The 17,063-nt window shown below is 36.4% G+C and overlaps 4 non-coding genes across 4 annotated transcripts; all 4 read right to left on the bottom strand.

Moving 5' to 3' along the window:
• Window positions 1–933: 933 nt before the first annotated feature.
• On the bottom strand, window positions 934–1,005 carry Trnaq-uug (transfer RNA glutamine (anticodon UUG)). The gene has a single exon. It is a non-coding gene; the product is annotated as a tRNA-Gln (tRNA).
• Window positions 1,006–6,856: 5,851 nt separating this feature from the next.
• Trnaq-cug (transfer RNA glutamine (anticodon CUG)) lies at window positions 6,857–6,928 on the bottom strand. Its single transcript has one exon. It is a non-coding gene; the product is annotated as a tRNA-Gln (tRNA).
• A 7,983-nt stretch (window positions 6,929–14,911) lies between these two features.
• Window positions 14,912–14,983, bottom strand: Trnaq-cug (transfer RNA glutamine (anticodon CUG)). The gene has a single exon. It is a non-coding gene; the product is annotated as a tRNA-Gln (tRNA).
• Window positions 14,984–16,557: 1,574 nt separating this feature from the next.
• Trnaq-uug (transfer RNA glutamine (anticodon UUG)) lies at window positions 16,558–16,629 on the bottom strand. Its single transcript has one exon. It is a non-coding gene; the product is annotated as a tRNA-Gln (tRNA).
• Window positions 16,630–17,063: the final 434 nt, after the last annotated feature.

Raw genomic sequence — 17,063 nt, 5'->3', positions numbered from 1 at the left:
GTGATGGTATCCTCTTGGTAACCAAAACAATAATTTCCTTTAACTTCGTCTTCGGCTGTAGTCTCCTCAGATTGAAAAACAATCCGGCCCACCGGCATCTGATATCGATATCATTGTCCTTACAATATGGAGCGCTGGGCGATATCGGTACCGTAATGGCAAAAGATCACGTGATAACCAGCAGGCCGCGCCTTTTAAATTCTCAATTTCGAGGTCAATCCTATTGATCACACCTTGGAATATATGCCGATAACTGCAGTCGGATCACCTCACCTGTTTGCGAAAGAAGGATTGTCCGAAAAATTGCGAATGCATCTAACTACTTTTTCATTCGTAAGCTCTAGGTCAATCGTACAGTCATTATCTTCGTAGAAACTGTCGAGGTAGTCCGAATAGATCAGGGTTTATTTGTTGTTTCCGAGACATTTTCAGCGAACAAAATTAAACATTTTTTTGTAAATTACTGCGAAGACTTGAAAAATCCGAGGAAATATGGAAAGGTCGTTGAAAAATCCAATGACGTATGGTGAGGTCGTTGAAAAATCCAAGGGCGTACGGAAATTTCTTTGAAAAATCCAAGGGCTATGGAAAGGTCTATATATGTATGAACAAACAACCATGTACAGCGATTAACTGACACTTACATAGAGACAGAGCTGATGATCCTCCGACAATATGAAGAAATTGTCATACTTCATTTTAGCATCGAGCTTGTTTTATTTTGAATTTGTAACTCAACAATTGTGACAATTTATTCATACTTTGTTGAACTAACCGGTTTTCAAACTATGTTGTATGACGAAATAGACACACATAGGGATCATATTCGCTTCAATTTGCATACACCCACCTCATCTTTCGCATTAGGATTTACAAAAATAAAATAAAGTCTTTAAATTAATGTAAATAAGAAAGAACTTAAAATAATATTCAAGGTTCCACCGAGATTTGAACTCGGATCGCTGGATTCAAAGTCCAGAGTGCTAACCATTACACCATGGAACCATTGTAGCATGTTTCGACAAGACACTTGTAAAAAGTGTCTCCACTGTTCTACGCCAAGTTCTGACAGCGGCCATTTAGGGGCTATGTTCTGATGACTTATGTTATTAGCAAAATCGCTAATTTTACCAGCCAACCAGATGAAGTCTTACACCTTCGCGTTTCGGAGACTGTGCGGTGTGCTAAAGATCGTCGTGGTGGGCCGAAAGATTGGAAATTTAAAATTTCTGAAAGCTGCATTTCCATTGGCTAATTCCAAAATTAGTAGAATATGACCTCTTAGAGGTCGCTCTCAGATCTTCACGTGAGACAGAGGAGATTTGAATTTAATCAGATTGCCCCAGGCTTCTATCTATCAGTGTACATAGTTGCCTTATCTTATGTACACAGGAAGTGTAAATGTGCAGTGGGAACACGTCACGAGTTGTAATTATATTGACACTAAATATGAAAAGAACTGTAACCCGACTGGGAATATCGTTATTCAATTTTTAGAAGGCAAATGAAGTACCTTTGTTGTTTAAGGTATAAAGTACATTCTGATTAACTTTTGTAAAAGAAACATCAAAGAAAACGCTGAATGTGGCTCTAAATTAACTGATTATGATAATGGTATCGATTCACATCTGAGAAGTGTAGATACATGTTCATTATTAGAATTTAGTTAAAATTAAACAATGTTACATGTAACTGAGACATCTGAGTTTTTAGTGTAGTTTCCCAATTTCACCCAGTAATATATACTAATCATCTGTAAACAATATTGTCTGATACATAGTTTTTCCTATTTCTTCTATGAAATCCACTAGTAGTACGGAAAAGGCTCTTTTGTCTCATTCAATAACCTATGGGTCCCCGGACACCCATTCTGGCCTCTAACCCTTTGATAAGCTATCCACCACGCGACATATAGATGTTTGGATACTTTTTCTTGATTTTTCTATGACGTCCATATGGCTTTTCGGATGTCTTCCCTGCTCTCATACGTAGAACCCTTGAGTTGGATCTGTATTCAATATATACACTGTACAAAAATGCTCACTTTTCGGAGAATTTATTTTGCGGGCAATAAAATAAGTTCCTTGCTCTTGCTATGAGCAAAAACCCATGAAAATGTTTATATTTTATTTGCTAATTAGTTATATCTGATACATTGACCCTCACAAAACTATTTTATTTATGAACCTGAGATGAAATTCTACATTTGGCCTCTTTCCCTAATGTAATTGTGCCTTCGAACAATGGACAAGGTATATTCCATAATTTAAATGTCTTAATCACTCAGCAGAGAGAGAGAGAGAGAGAGAGAGAGAGAGAGAGAGAGAGAGAGAGAGAGAGATTCACAAGTAAGTTAGTTTCTTCACAGAATAATAGAAACCACTAGCCAATTTCTGACTGCAGTTGTAAGATATCTGAGCAGAAAGTAACAGCTACTTTATAAGTATGCAAGTCAGTTTAATGTGAGTTATAGGCCACCAAGTAGTATTCCTCAGAGAAGACACAAGTCTCGGTTTTAAAAATTAAAGCCACACAAGTACCAGTTTATTACTTTGTGAAAAATGGGTTCATTATGAGAAAATGGCGGCAACCGATGCACCTGCTGGTGAAAGTGTTGTTCCGAAGGCATATGGACAGGACATGCATAGTATAGCCCATAAAACCCCTTAAGCTGGTCATTTGGTGTCAGTAAGACTTATCACAAGATCCTGAATCGTTTTTATTTGCTGAAAATTAAAGTGATGTTTTGAAGTACCTTAGCTCATCTTACACTTGTCAAATGGTAGGAAATCCCAATCAGAAGATATCTAAGGCACATCTGCAACCTATTCCTGCATTTGACCATTTGACAAGCCATCTAATAGAAAAATAGTAGACTCTTGGTTCTTTACCTAACACAAAGTCAAGCAAGCAACACTTGTTGACCATAATGTATGCGTCCTCAAGCTTTTCATAGCCAATTCCTTTAAAGAATATTAAAGCAAAACGTGTTCTAAAAGTTTAGGCAATGTTTTAACACTTGTTTGCCTCCCCAAATCTGTCAGCAAATTTTATGTTTGATTATTTCCAACAACGTATGCAGGAAGTAGACATTCAATAGTTTAATTTTTCTATCTGTCACCCTGAAAGTAATGGGGCTAGCTCAAGACTGTCCGAAAACTCTCTCACCTACCCAGGATACATGTATACCATTATATTGAATCAAACCTTATAAAAGACAGTGATCAGTAAAATCCTGGATTGTATAATTATCGAGTAAGATCAGGAGAGTTTTTTAAAATATATAGTGTATCCCATATTGGTAATTATCACCAAATAAAAGACGCCATGACTACCCTAGGACAGCAAAAGACTGTCCCAAAACACCCTCAACTACCCATGATACATGTAGGCGATTAAATAGAACAAAACCAAATGAAAAGACAGCGATCTGTAAAATTCTACCCTGTATAATTATCGAGCAAGATCATTAGAGTTTATTCTTTTGTTGATACTTGCCGAAGACCATCCCAAAACACACTCATCGACAGCAACATTCATATTACAAAATATCTTTAAAGCTTCTTTCTTAAGTCTTTAATATGACAAAGAGCAGCTGAATAATTACATCCTAAGGGTCCTATCTTTATATTTGCAAAATTCTTGAACCAAATTATTAATTTTAATTGGTTTGATAATGGCAAGAATTACAAAAAAATAAAAGTAAAATCTCCTGTAAAATCTTTTGTCTCTGATTATTTTCAGTTTTAGAGACAAATGTTTTAATGGATGCAAAGTAGTTTTAAAGCTTTTTTTGTTTTTGTTTTTTATATATATAAATACATTCAAAGGTTAAGGTTCCGTACATAAACAATGCAAATTAAGTATTTGAGAACAACTGTACACTAAATCTAATACTTCTAATCGCAAGTAAATACTTTTATCATGATACCAACATGATTTTCCACAGTTTGATTATTTGGGTTTTTTTTGCGGCAAAATAACACCTGTAAGGAATGATTAATTGTTTTTAATGTCATTTTACCTATAAACTTTTTTATGTGCTATTGATGTTGATCTGAATTATTTTATTTTCGCGGGAGCTTATGTACAATATTATCACAGGAAAAGAAAGACGTCTGTGAGGTGCGTCAAAATGGGTGACGTACAATACAATCCTTACAACCAGGGTTCGTCCGATGAATACTCGTTAAGAAGATTACGAGGGAATATATCATTGTTATTTCTGATCCTTACTTTGCTAAAATAACTAATGTTTCCAAGTAATGAGAGATGACACTAAGAAGTAGATTTCTTAAACTTTGAAGGTAAATACTTCAGTGCGTCAAAACTGGGGTTGAAAAAGATGGACCACCCTGTTGTTGTGGATGCGTTTTTGTTTTCGTAAGGTGCTATAAATCGCTTAGATCTTCGAGAAAGCATATGGTTTTAGAGACGATTAAAACTGTGTTGCTAACGTACACCTTAAAAAAGGGGAGTGAAAGAGTTATCGACATAAAATGAATGCCGTAAAGGAAAAAAATTAGAAATTTAGAGAGACACGAGATGGACAACAAAGACGATACTGATAAAACTTAGTATTTACATTGTTGCAGGACCAAATCTGTATGAAAACAGCAGTTGGAATGATGTAATTGTAAAGTTCAAAAACAGAATATACAAAGTTTGTAGTAACTGACATTGCGTTTGTCATACGACAAACTACGGAATCAATTCAGTTGTCGGCAAATCGCAAGATACAATAACGCAGAAGGAAAGTAGATCGAAAAACTTGCAAGCAACCATTTACAGCTTGCATCAATGAAAATTAGAAAATTCTTGACTAGAATTATGAATGTAGCACTTGCAAGCAGTCATTTACAATAATGCAGAAGGAAAGTAGCACTTACAAACTGCCACGTACAATTTGCATCAATGAAAATACAATATACATTGATAGAATTATGAAAGTATCATTTGCAAGCAGCCATTTACAATAATGCATCATAGAAGATTAGGAAATACACGCATATAATTATTTCGGTAATCCCCCTCCATATATGCCTGCCATATTTCCGACAACGTGTGTGTCCGATTTAGATTTTTAACGTAGCTTTAAAATAAATTCAGTCATATCGCTACGATGCCTGCAATGTGGCAGTTTATAGTGATGTCTAGCACTGGGGCATCATGCTGCAGACATGTAGCATGATGTTCCACCCAGACACATTATCCTGACACCAGGCCGAACAGTCCTAAAACTAACCTCTTAATGCTGTGCGACTAGCGAGGCAGCTGTTAGTACCTTTTTTGTAAGTCTTTGGTATGATGTGGCCGGGGATCAAACCCACGATCTCCCGCATCCGAGGCGGGCGCTCTAACCACTAGGCCACTGGAGCGGTTCGACAACGCAAGCTTTCAATTTCTAGGTTATCCTTGTCCTTTGACGATAAGTGAACAATTAAGAAAACAAAGTCGTAATTACAAAATTTCTAAGTGCAAAAATCGTAATGTAGTTGAAGAGGATTTAGATAATATATAGTTGTAAGTACGAATTACTGAGTTGTAAGTAAGGGTCTGTAAGTCGCTTCTTCTTCTTCTGTACATTCGCCTCCTGTTCCACATGAAACTTTGAGAAAAGTATTTGAATAAAAATAAAAAACCTAGGTTCCACCGAGATTTGAACTCGGATTGCTGGATTCAAAGTCCAGAGTGCTAACCATTACACCATGGAACCTATAGGTTACAACGGGTCATCTTCTCAAAACTTATTAGTAGGTTGTAGTATATGCGTATTCTTTACTGTTTTGCTAAAACATGTGCATGAGGTAGTAGGAGCGAGGCGATAATACTCAATAGGAAGAGAGCTATTCCAGTATCCAATGGCAAGGACATGCGCAAACCGCAATATGTATGTGTGTGACGGGTTCGCACACACTGGCTGCTGAATGGAAAAGTAAAAATAAATATACACACATTTGGCGGGAAACGCTTTACAACGCAGGTTTGTTCTTTTCCTATCACCATCATATACGTGAATCAGAGGAATAATTTAGCGGTGAGTACCCTGTGGACACCAACTTTTGGTGTCCGCAATATAAAATGTTTCCATCAAGAAGGTTTATGCTTTGAATCCGTGTCCATAACGCATTAAATTGGAATACACAGAGTGGGAGAGAGAGAGAGAGAGAGAGAGAGAGAGAGAGAGAGAGAGAGAGAGAACAACTATAAAAGAAAAAGATCATATTTGTATAACAACAATGTGATCGTAAAGTGTACCTCTTAACACTTTGCACATTAGTGACATTTATAATAAATGTGTACGAATACAGTTTCTAAGGTATCGAGTGCTGGTCAGTATCAGTGTTGTCATGGTAGAGGTCACATTATAGAAAAGGGATTCGCTATTTAAAATCGATATCGACTAATATATGCATATATTGATAATGAAACACATATAGTGCAGTGTAATTGACTCCTCGCCTAGAAAAGTGAGAAAGAGGTAACGGTCCGCAGCCAATATCAAGACATAAAGGAAATGTGTTTACGTTGCGCAATTCTTTAATTGCAATTAATAAATCAAAGTCGAAATTACAAGATATCTTTGTTTTCAAATCGTAATGTAGTTGCAAAGAATTTGCGAGATTGCCCTTTTTAAGTGCGAATTATTGAATTGTCAGCAAGGAGCACTAGGTTGCAACTCTATTGCGAAACTAGATTCATATTTCGCACTAACCCATTTCCAAGCAATACTGTATGTCGTTAAATAGGTACATACAATGTATCCTCTCATACTCGCTTCTACTATTGTACATTTGTCTTCTGTTCGACATAAAACTTTAAGAAAAGGTATTTTTAGGATTAAAAAGATAAACTTAGGTTCCACCGAGATTTGAACTCGGATTGCTGGATTCAGAGTCCAGAGTGCTAACCATTACACCATGGAACCTATCGATGATACAGGGTCATATTCCAAAAACATGTTAGGAGGTAGTAATATATCAGTATTATATCAGCTTACCGTTGGACTCCCTTGTGTTCATTTATATTACCGATAAGGTGCATTCATGTTGTCAGAGATTTCGTCTTACTTTATTGATAAAACGTTACACTCCTGTAATACACACAAACATACACACACACACAGATGAATATGTATATGTATATATATATATATATATATATATATATATATATATATATATATATATATATATATATATATATATATATATATATATGAAAATAATAGAAGTGTATATGAAGATTAAAAGTGAAATGCCTAAAAGATTAGTACTATTACGTTCGAGTGGAATGTATGTTAAATTAGTAAGATACATTGAAATATCTTAAAGTGATTAAATAAAATGAAATTATGCTGGCTAATTTAAAATCAAGTTATAAAGTTCACTTATGACTATCAGGCTAAATTTAGGCAGATCAATACTCTATATATAAATAATGATATAGTATGTTTTTCCCGAGATTTTAAAGTTCTAAATATGTCATCATTTAACCATCAAGGCGATATTTCTTCTATATTCCTGTCTACGTGAAAACCTCAGAGTCTGGGACTCTGTCTTGAAATCATATCCAGATGAGTTTCTTTAGGAAGCCCATTGAAAATGACATTATTTTATTGATAGAATTTAAGTCCTTTTACCGTCTTGAGTTTGGAACACTCATTACTAAAATTCGCACCTGACTCTTTGGTGCGGAATTGAAAGCACATGTTTCAAACACATACTGGTCCAGAAAATGCCGCGGCTCATATCCTTTCATCTGCACAAAAGCTGACATCCAGATTTCATCTATACCGATAAATATAGGTTTCATCTATACTTATAAATGTAGGTTTGATTATGAGCACTCACAATCTTTAAGTTGTTGAATTTTAAATATCATGGTGTTTACATAGGTTTACTATGGGAACTGAATTAGTACCGTGAGTTTTGTGGACTGAACACATTTGCTCGTGAGATGCCACAGGCCACTCTTGCTTTGGCAATTCTGGCATTTGTCTCATCATCGCTTTGGACTGCACGCGACTGCTACTGCCAAGACAGGTGATCTTGTCCACTGCCAGGTGGGTTTGGCCATTCACGGTGATGGTATCCTCTTGGTAACCAAAACAATAATTTCCTTTAACTTCGTCTTCGGCTTTAGTCTCCTCAGATTGAAAAACAATCCGGCCCACCGGCATCTGATATCGATATCATTGTCCTTACAGTATGGAGCGCTGGGCGATATCGGTACCGTAATGGCAAAAGATCACGTGATAACCAGCAGGCCGCGCCTTTTAAATTCTCAATTTCGAGGTCAATCCTATTGATCACACCTTGGAATATATGCCGATAACTGCAGTCGGATCACCTCAACTGTTTGCGAAAGAAGGATTGTCCGAAAAATTGCGAATGCATCTAACTACTTTTTCATTCGTAAGCTCTTGGTCAATCGTACAGTCATTATCTTCGTAGAAACTGTCGAGGTAGTCCGAATAGATCAGGGTTTATTTGTTGTTTCGGAGACATTGTCAGCGAACAAAATTAAACATTTTTTGTAAATTACTGCGAAGACTTGAAAAATCCGAGGAAATATGGAAAGGTCGTTGAAAAATCCAATGACGTATGGTGAGGTCGTTGAAAAATCCAAGGGCGTACGGAAATTTCTTTGAAAAATCCAAGGGCTATGGAAAGGTCTATATATGTATGAACAAACAACCATGTACAGCGATTAACTGACACTTACATAGAGACAGAGCTGATGATCCTCCGACAATATGAAGAAATTGTCATTCTTCATTTTAGCATCGAGCTTGTTTTATTTTTAATTTGTAACTCAACAATTGTGACAATTTATTCATACTTTGTTGAACTAACCGGTTTTCAAACTATGTTGTATGACGAAATAGACACACATAGGGATCATATTCGCTTCAATTTGCATACACCCACCTCATCTTTCGCATTAGGATTTACAAAAATAAAATAAAGTCTTTAAATTAATGTAAATAAGAAAGAACTTAAAATAATATTCAAGGTTCCACCGAGATTTGAACTCGGATCGCAGGATTCAAAGTCCAGAGTGCTAACCATTACACCATGGAACCATTGTAGCATGTGTCGACAAGACACTTGTAAAAAGTGTCTCCACTGTTCTAGGCCAAGTTCTGACAGCGGCCATTTAGGGGCCATGTTCTGATGACTTATGTTATTAGCAAAATCGCTAATTTTACCAGCCAACCAGATGAAGTCTTACACCTTCGCGTTTCGGAGACTGTGCGGTGTGCTAAAGATCGTCGTGGTGGGCCGAAAGATTGGAAATTTAAAATTTCTGAAAGCTGCATTTCCATTGGCTAATTCCAAAATTAGTAGAATATGACCTCTTAGAGGTCGCTCTCAGATCTTCACGTGAGACAGAGGAGATTTGAATTTAATCAGATTGCCCCAGGCTTGTATCTATCAGTGTACATAGTTGCCTTATCTTATGTATACAGGAAGTGTAACTATGCAGTGGGAACACGTCACGAGTTGTAATTATATTGACACTAAATATGAAAAGAACTGTAACCCGACTGGGAATATTCTTATTCAATTTTTAGAAGGCAAATGAAGTACCTTTGTTGTTTAAGGTATAAAGTACATTCTGATTAACTTTTGTAAAAGAAACATCAAAGAAAACGCTGAATGTGGCTCTAAATTAACTGATTATGATAATGGTATCGATCCACATCTGAGAAGTGTAGATACATGTTCATTATTAGAATTTAGATAAAATTAAACAATGTTACATGTAACTGAGAGATGTGAGTCTTTAGTGTAGTTTCCCAATTTCACCCAGTAATACATACTAATCATCTGTGAACAATATTCTCTTATACATAGTTTTTTATATTTCTTCTATGAAATCCACTAGTAGTACGGAAAAGGGTCTTTTGTCTCATTCAATAACCTATGGGTCCCCGGACACCCATTCTGGCCTCTAACCCTTTGATAAGCTATCCACCACGCGACATATAGATGTTTGGATACTTTTTCTTGATTTTTCTATGACGTCCATATGGCTTTTCGGATGTCTTCCCTGCTCTCATACGTAGAACCCTTGAGTTGGATCTGTATTCAATATATACACTGTACAAAAATGCTCACTTTTCGGAGAATTTATTTTGCGGGCAATAAAATAAGTTCCTTGCTCTTGCTATGAGCAAAAACCCATGAAAATGTTTATATTTTATTTGCTAATTAGTTATATCTGATACATTGACCCTCACAAAACTATTTTATTTATGAACCTGAGATGAAATTCTACATTTGGCCTCTTTCCCTAATGTAATTGTGCCTTCGAACAATGGACAAGGTATATTCCATAATTTAAATGTCTTAATCACTCAGCAAAGAGAGAGAGAGAGAGAGAGAGAGAGAGAGAGAGAGAGAGAGAGAGAGAGAGATTCACAAGTAAGTTAGTTTCTTCACAGAATAATAGAAACCACTAGCCAATTTCTGACTGCAGTTGTAAGATATCTGAGCAGAAAGTAACAGCTACTTTATAAGTATGCAAGTCCGTTTAATGTGAGTTATAGGCAACCAAGTAGTATTCCTCAGAGAAGACACAAGTCTCGGTTTTAAAAATTAAAGCCACACAAGTACCAGTTTATTACTTTGTGAAAAATGGGTTCATTATGAGAAAATGGCGGCAACCGATGCATCTGCTGGTGAAAGTGTTGTTCCGAAGGCATATGGACAGGACATGCATAGTATAGCCCATAAAACCCCTTAAGCTGGTCATTTGGTGTCAGTAAGACTTATCACAAGATCCTGAATCGTTTTTATTTGCTGAAAATTAAAGTGATGTTTTGAAGTACCTTAGCTCATCTTACACTTGTCAAATGGTAGGAAATCCCAATCAGAAGATATCTAAGGCACATCTGCAACCTATTCCTGCATTTGACCATTTGACAAGCCATCTAATAGAAAAATAGTAGACTCTCGGTTCTTTACCTAACACAAAGTCAAGCAAGCAACACTTGTTGACCATAATGTATGCGTCCTCAAGCTTTTCATAGCCAATTCCTTTAAAGAATATTAAAGCAAAACGTGTTCTAAAAGTTTAGGCAATGTTTTAACACTTGTTTGCCTCCCCAAATCTGTCAGCAAATTTTATGTTTGATTATTTCCAACAACGTATGCAGGAAGTAGACATTCAATAGTTTAATTTTTCTATCTGTCACCCTGAAAGTAATGGGGCTATCTCAAGACTGTCCGAAAACTCTCTCACCTACCCAGGATACATGTATACCATTATATTGAATCAAACCTTATAAAAGACAGTGATCAGTAAAATCCTGGATTGTATAATTATCGAGTAAGATCAGGAGAGTTTTTTAAAATATATAGTGTATCCCATATTGGTAATTATCACCAAATAAAAGACGCCATGACTACCCTAGGACAGCAAAAGACTGTCCCAAAACACCCTCAACTACCCATGATACATGTAGGCGATTAAATAGAACAAAACCAAATGAAAAGACAGCGATCTGTAAAATTCTACCCTGTATAATTATCGAGCAAGATCATTAGAGTTTATTCTTTTGTTGATACTTGCCGAAGACCATCCCAAAACACACTCATCGACAGCAACATTCATATTACAAAATATCTTTAAAGCTTCTTTCTTAAGTCTTTAATATGACAAAGAGCAGCTGAATAATTACATCCTAAGGGTCCTATCTTTATATTTGCAAAATTCTTGAACCAAATTATTAATTTTAATTGGTTTGATAATGGCAAGAATTACAAAAAAATAAAAGTAAAATCTCCTGTAAAATCTTTTGTCTCTGATTATTTTCAGTTTTAGAGACAAATGTTTTAATGGATGCAAAGTAGTTTTAAAGCTTTTTTTGTTTTTGTTTTTTATATATATAAATACATTCAAAGGTTAAGGTTCCGTACATAAACAATGCAAATTAAGTATTTGAGAACAACTGTACACTAAATCTAATACTTCTAATCGCAAGTAAATACTTTTATCATGATACCAACATGATTTTCCACAGTTTGATTATTTGGGGTTTTTTTTGCGGCAAAATAACACCTGTAAGGAATGATTAATTGTTTTTAATGTCATTTTACCTATAAACTTTTTTATGTGCTATTGATGTTGATCTGAATTATTTTATTTTCGCGGGAGCTTATGTACAATATTATCACAGGAAAAGAAAGACGTCTGTGAGGTGCGTCAAAATGGGTGACGTACAATACAATCCTTACAACCAGGGTTCGTCCGATGAATACTCGTTAAGAAGATTACGAGGGAATATATCATTGTTATTTCTGATCCTTACTTTGCTAAAATAACTAATGTTTCCAAGTAATGAGAGATGACACTAAGAAGTAGATTTCTTAAACTTTGAAGGTAAATACTTCAGTGCGTCAAAACTGGGGTTGAAAAAGATGGACCACCCTGTTGTTGTGGATGCGTTTTTGTTTTCGTAAGGTGCTATAAATCGCTTAGATCTTCGAGAAAGCATATGGTTTTAGAGACGATTAAAACTGTGTTGCTAACGTACACCTTAAAAAAGGGGAGTGAAAGAGTTATCGACATAAAATGAATGCCGTAAAGGAAAAAAATTAGAAATTTAGAGAGACACGAGATGGACAACAAAGACGATACTGATAAAACTTAGTATTTACATTGTTGCAGGACCAAATCTGTATGAAAACAGCAGTTGGAATGATGTAATTGTAAAGTTCAAAAACAGAATATACAAAGTTTGTAGTAACTGACATTGCGTTTGTCATACGACAAACTACGGAATCAATTCAGTTGTCGGCAAATCGCAAGATACAATAACGCAGAAGGAAAGTAGATCGAAAAACTTGCAAGCAACCATTTACAGCTTGCATCAATGAAAATTAAAAAATTCTTGACTAGAATTATGAATGTAGCACTTGCAAGCAGTCATTTACAATAATGCAGAAGGAAAGTAGCACTTACAAACTGCCACGTACAATTTGCATCAATGAAAATACAATATACATTGATAGAATTATGAAAGTATCATTTGCAAGCAGCCATTTACAATAATGCATCATAGAAGATTAGGAAATACACGCATATAATTATTTCGGTAATCCCCCCCCCATATATGCCTGCCATATTTCCGACAACGTGTGTGTCCGATTTAGATTTTTAACGTAGCTTTAAAACAAATTCAGTCATATCGCTACGATGCCTGCAATGTGGCAGTTTATAGTGATGTCTAGCACTGGGGCATCATGCTGCAGACATGTAGCATGATGTTCCACCCAGACACATTATCCTGACACCAGGCCGAACAGTCCTAAAACTAACCTCTTAATGCTGTGCGACTAGCGAGGCAGCTGTTAGTACCTTTTTTGTAAGTCTTTGGTATGATGTGGCCGGGGATCAAACCCACGATCTCCCGCATCCGAGGCGGGCGCTCTAACCACTAGGCCACTGGAGCGGTTCGACAACGCAAGCTTTCAATTTCTAGGTTATCCTTGTCCTTTGACGATAAGTGAACAATTAAGAAAACAAAGTCGTAATTACAAAATTTCTAAGTGCAAAAATCGTAATGTAGTTGAAGAGGATTTAGATAATATATAGTTATAAGTACGAATTACTGAGTTGTAAGTAAGGGGCTGTAAGTCGCTTCTTCTTCTTCTGTACATTCGCCTCCTGTTCCACATGAAACTTTGAGAAAAGTATTTGAATAAAAATCAAAAAGCTAGGTTCCACCGAGATTTGAACTCGGATTGCTGGATTCAAAGTCCAGAGTGCTAACCATTACACCATGGAACCTATAGGTTACAACGGGTCATCTTCTCAAAACTTATTAGTAGGTTGTAGTATATGCGTATTCTTTACTGTTTTGCTAAAACATGTGCATGAGGTAGTAGGAGCGAGGCGATAATACTCAATAGGAAGAGAGCTATTCCAGTATCCAATGGCAAGGACATGCGCAAACCACAATATGTATGTGTGTGACGGGTTCGCACACACTGGCTGCTGAATGGAAAAGTAAAAATAAATATACACACATTTGGCGGGAAACGCTTTACAACGCAGGTTTGTTCTTTTCCTATCACCATCATATACGTGAATCAGAGGAATAATTTAGCGGTGAGTACCCTGTGGACACCAACTTTTGGTGTCCGCAATATAAAATGTTTCCATCAAGAAGGTTTATGCTTTGAATCCGTGTCCATAAATTGGAATACACAGAGTGAGAGAGAGAGAGAGAGAGAGAGAGAGAGAGAGAGAGAGAGAGAACAACTATAAAAGAAAAAGATCATATTTGTATAACAACAATGTGATCGTAAAGTGTACCTCTTAACACTTTGCACATTAGTGACATTTATAATAAATGTGTACGAATACAGTTTCTAAGGTATCGAGTGCTGGTCAGTATCAGTGTTGTCATGGTAGAGGTCACATTATTTAAAATCGATATCGACTAATACATGCATATATTGATAATGAAACACATATAGTGCAGTGTAATTGACTCCTCGCCTAGAAAAGTGAGAAAGAGGTAACGGTCCGGAGCCAATATCAAGATATAAAGGAAATGTGTTTACGTTGCGCAATTCTTTAAATGCAATTAATAAATCAAAGTCGAAATTACAAGACATCTTTGTTTTCAAATCGTAATGTAGTTGCAAAGAATTTGCGAGATTGCCCTTTTTAAGTGCGAATTATTGAATTGTCAGCAAGGAGCACTAGGTTGCAACTCTATTGCGAAACTAGATTCATATTTCGCACTAACCCATTTCCAAGCAATACTGTATGTCGTTAAATAGGTACATACAATGTATCCTCTCATACTCGCTTCTACTATTGTACATTTGTCTTCTGTTCGACCTAAAACTTTAAGAAAAGGTATTTTTAGGATTAAAAAGATAAACTTAGGTTCCACCGAGATTTGAACTCGGATTGCTGGATTCAGAGTCCAGAGTGCTAACCATTACACCATGGAACCTATCGATGATACAGGGTCATATTCCAAAAGTTCTAAATATGTCATCATTTAACCATCAAGGCGATATTTCTTCTATATTCCTGTCTACGTGAAAACCTCAGAGTCTGGGACTCTGTCTTGAAATCATATCCAGATGAGTTTCTTTAGGAAGCCCATTGAAAATGACATTATTTTATTGATGGAATTTAAGTCCTTTTACCGTCTTGAGTTTGGAACACTCATTACTAAAATTCGCACCTGACTCTTTGGTGCGGAATTGAAAGCACATGTTTCAAACACATACTGGTCCAGAAAATGCCGCGGCTCATATCCTTTCATCTGCACAAAAGCTGACATCCAGATTTCATCTATACCGATAAATATAGGTTTCATCTATACTTATAAATGTAGGTTTGATTATGAGCACTCACAATCTTTAAGTTGTTGAATTTTAAATATCATGGTGTTTACATAGGTTTACTATGGGAACTGAATTAGTACCGTGAGTTTTGTGGACTGAACACATTTGCTCGTGAGATGCCACAGGCCACTCTTGCTTTGGCAATTCTGGCATTTGTCTCATCATCGCTTTGGACTGCACGCGACTGCTACTGCCAAGACAGGTGATCTTGTCCACTGCCAGGTGGGTTTGGCCATTCACGGTGATGGTATCCTCTTGGTAACCAAAACAATAATTTCCTTTAACTTCGTCTTCGGCTGTAGTCTCCTCAGATTGAGAAACAATCCGGCCCACCGGCATCTGATATCGATATCATTGTCCTTACAATATGGAGCGCTGGGCGATATCGGTACCGTAATGGCAAAAGATCACGTGATAACCAGCAGGCCGCGCCTTTTAAATTCTCAATTTCGAGGTCAATCCTATTGATCACACCTTGGAATATATGCCGATAACTGCAGTCGGATCACCTCACCTGTTTGCGAAAGAAGGATTGTCCGAAAAATTGCGAATGCATCTAACTACTTTTTCATTCGTAAGCTCTAGGTCAATCGTACAGTCATTATCTTCGTAGAAACTGTCGAGGTAGTCCGAATAGATCAGGGTTTATTTGTTGTTTCCGAGACATTTTCAGCGAACAAAATTAAACATTTTTTTGTAAATTACTGCGAAGACTTGAAAAATCCGAGGAAATATGGAAAGGTCGTTGAAAAATCCAATGACGTATGGTGAGGTCGTTGAAAAATCCAAGGGCGTACGGAAATTTCTTTGAAAAATCCAAGGGCTATGGAAAGGTCTATATATGTATGAACAAACAACCATGTACAGCGATTAACTGACACTTACATAGAGACAGAGCTGATGATCCTCCGACAATATGAAGAAATTGTCATACTTCATTTTAGCATCGAGCTTGTTTTATTTTGAATTTGTAACTCAACAATTGTGACAATTTATTCATACTTTGTTGAACTAACCGGTTTTCAAACTATGTTGTATGACGAAATAGACACACATAGGGATCATATTCGCTTCAATTTGCATACACCCACCTCATCTTTCGCATTAGGATTTACAAAAATAAAATAAAGTCTTTAAATTAATGTAAATAAGAAAGAACTTAAAATAATATTCAAGGTTCCACCGAGATTTGAACTCGGATCGCTGGATTCAAAGTCCAGAGTGCTAACCATTACACCATGGAACCATTGTAGCATGTTTCGACAAGACACTTGTAAAAAGTGTCTCCACTGTTCTACGCCAAGTTCTGACAGCGGCCATTTAGGGGCTATGTTCTGATGACTTATGTTATTAGCAAAATCGCTAATTTTACCAGCCAACCAGATGAAGTCTTACACCTTCGCGTTTCGGAGACTGTGCGGTGTGCTAAAGATCGTCGTGGTGGGCCGAAAGATTGGAAATTTAAAATTTCTGAAAGCTGCATTTCCATTGGCTAATTCCAAAATTAGTAGAATATGACCTCTTAGAGGTCGCTCTCAGATCTTCACGTGAGACAGAGGAGATTTGAATTTAATCAGATTGCCCCAGGCTTCTATCTATCAGTGTACATAGTTGCCTTATCTTATGTACACAGGAAGTGTAAATGTGCAGTGGGAACACGTCACGAGTTGTAATTATATT

This window comes from Sinohyriopsis cumingii, chromosome 17 (assembly GCF_028554795.1).
Source record: "Sinohyriopsis cumingii isolate HCF-2022 chromosome 17, ASM2855479v2, whole genome shotgun sequence".
Classification (NCBI taxonomy): domain Eukaryota; kingdom Metazoa; phylum Mollusca; class Bivalvia; order Unionida; family Unionidae; genus Sinohyriopsis; species Sinohyriopsis cumingii.
The sequence above is the reverse complement of the archived record's forward strand: the minus strand, read 5'-3'. Positions and strand labels throughout refer to the sequence as shown.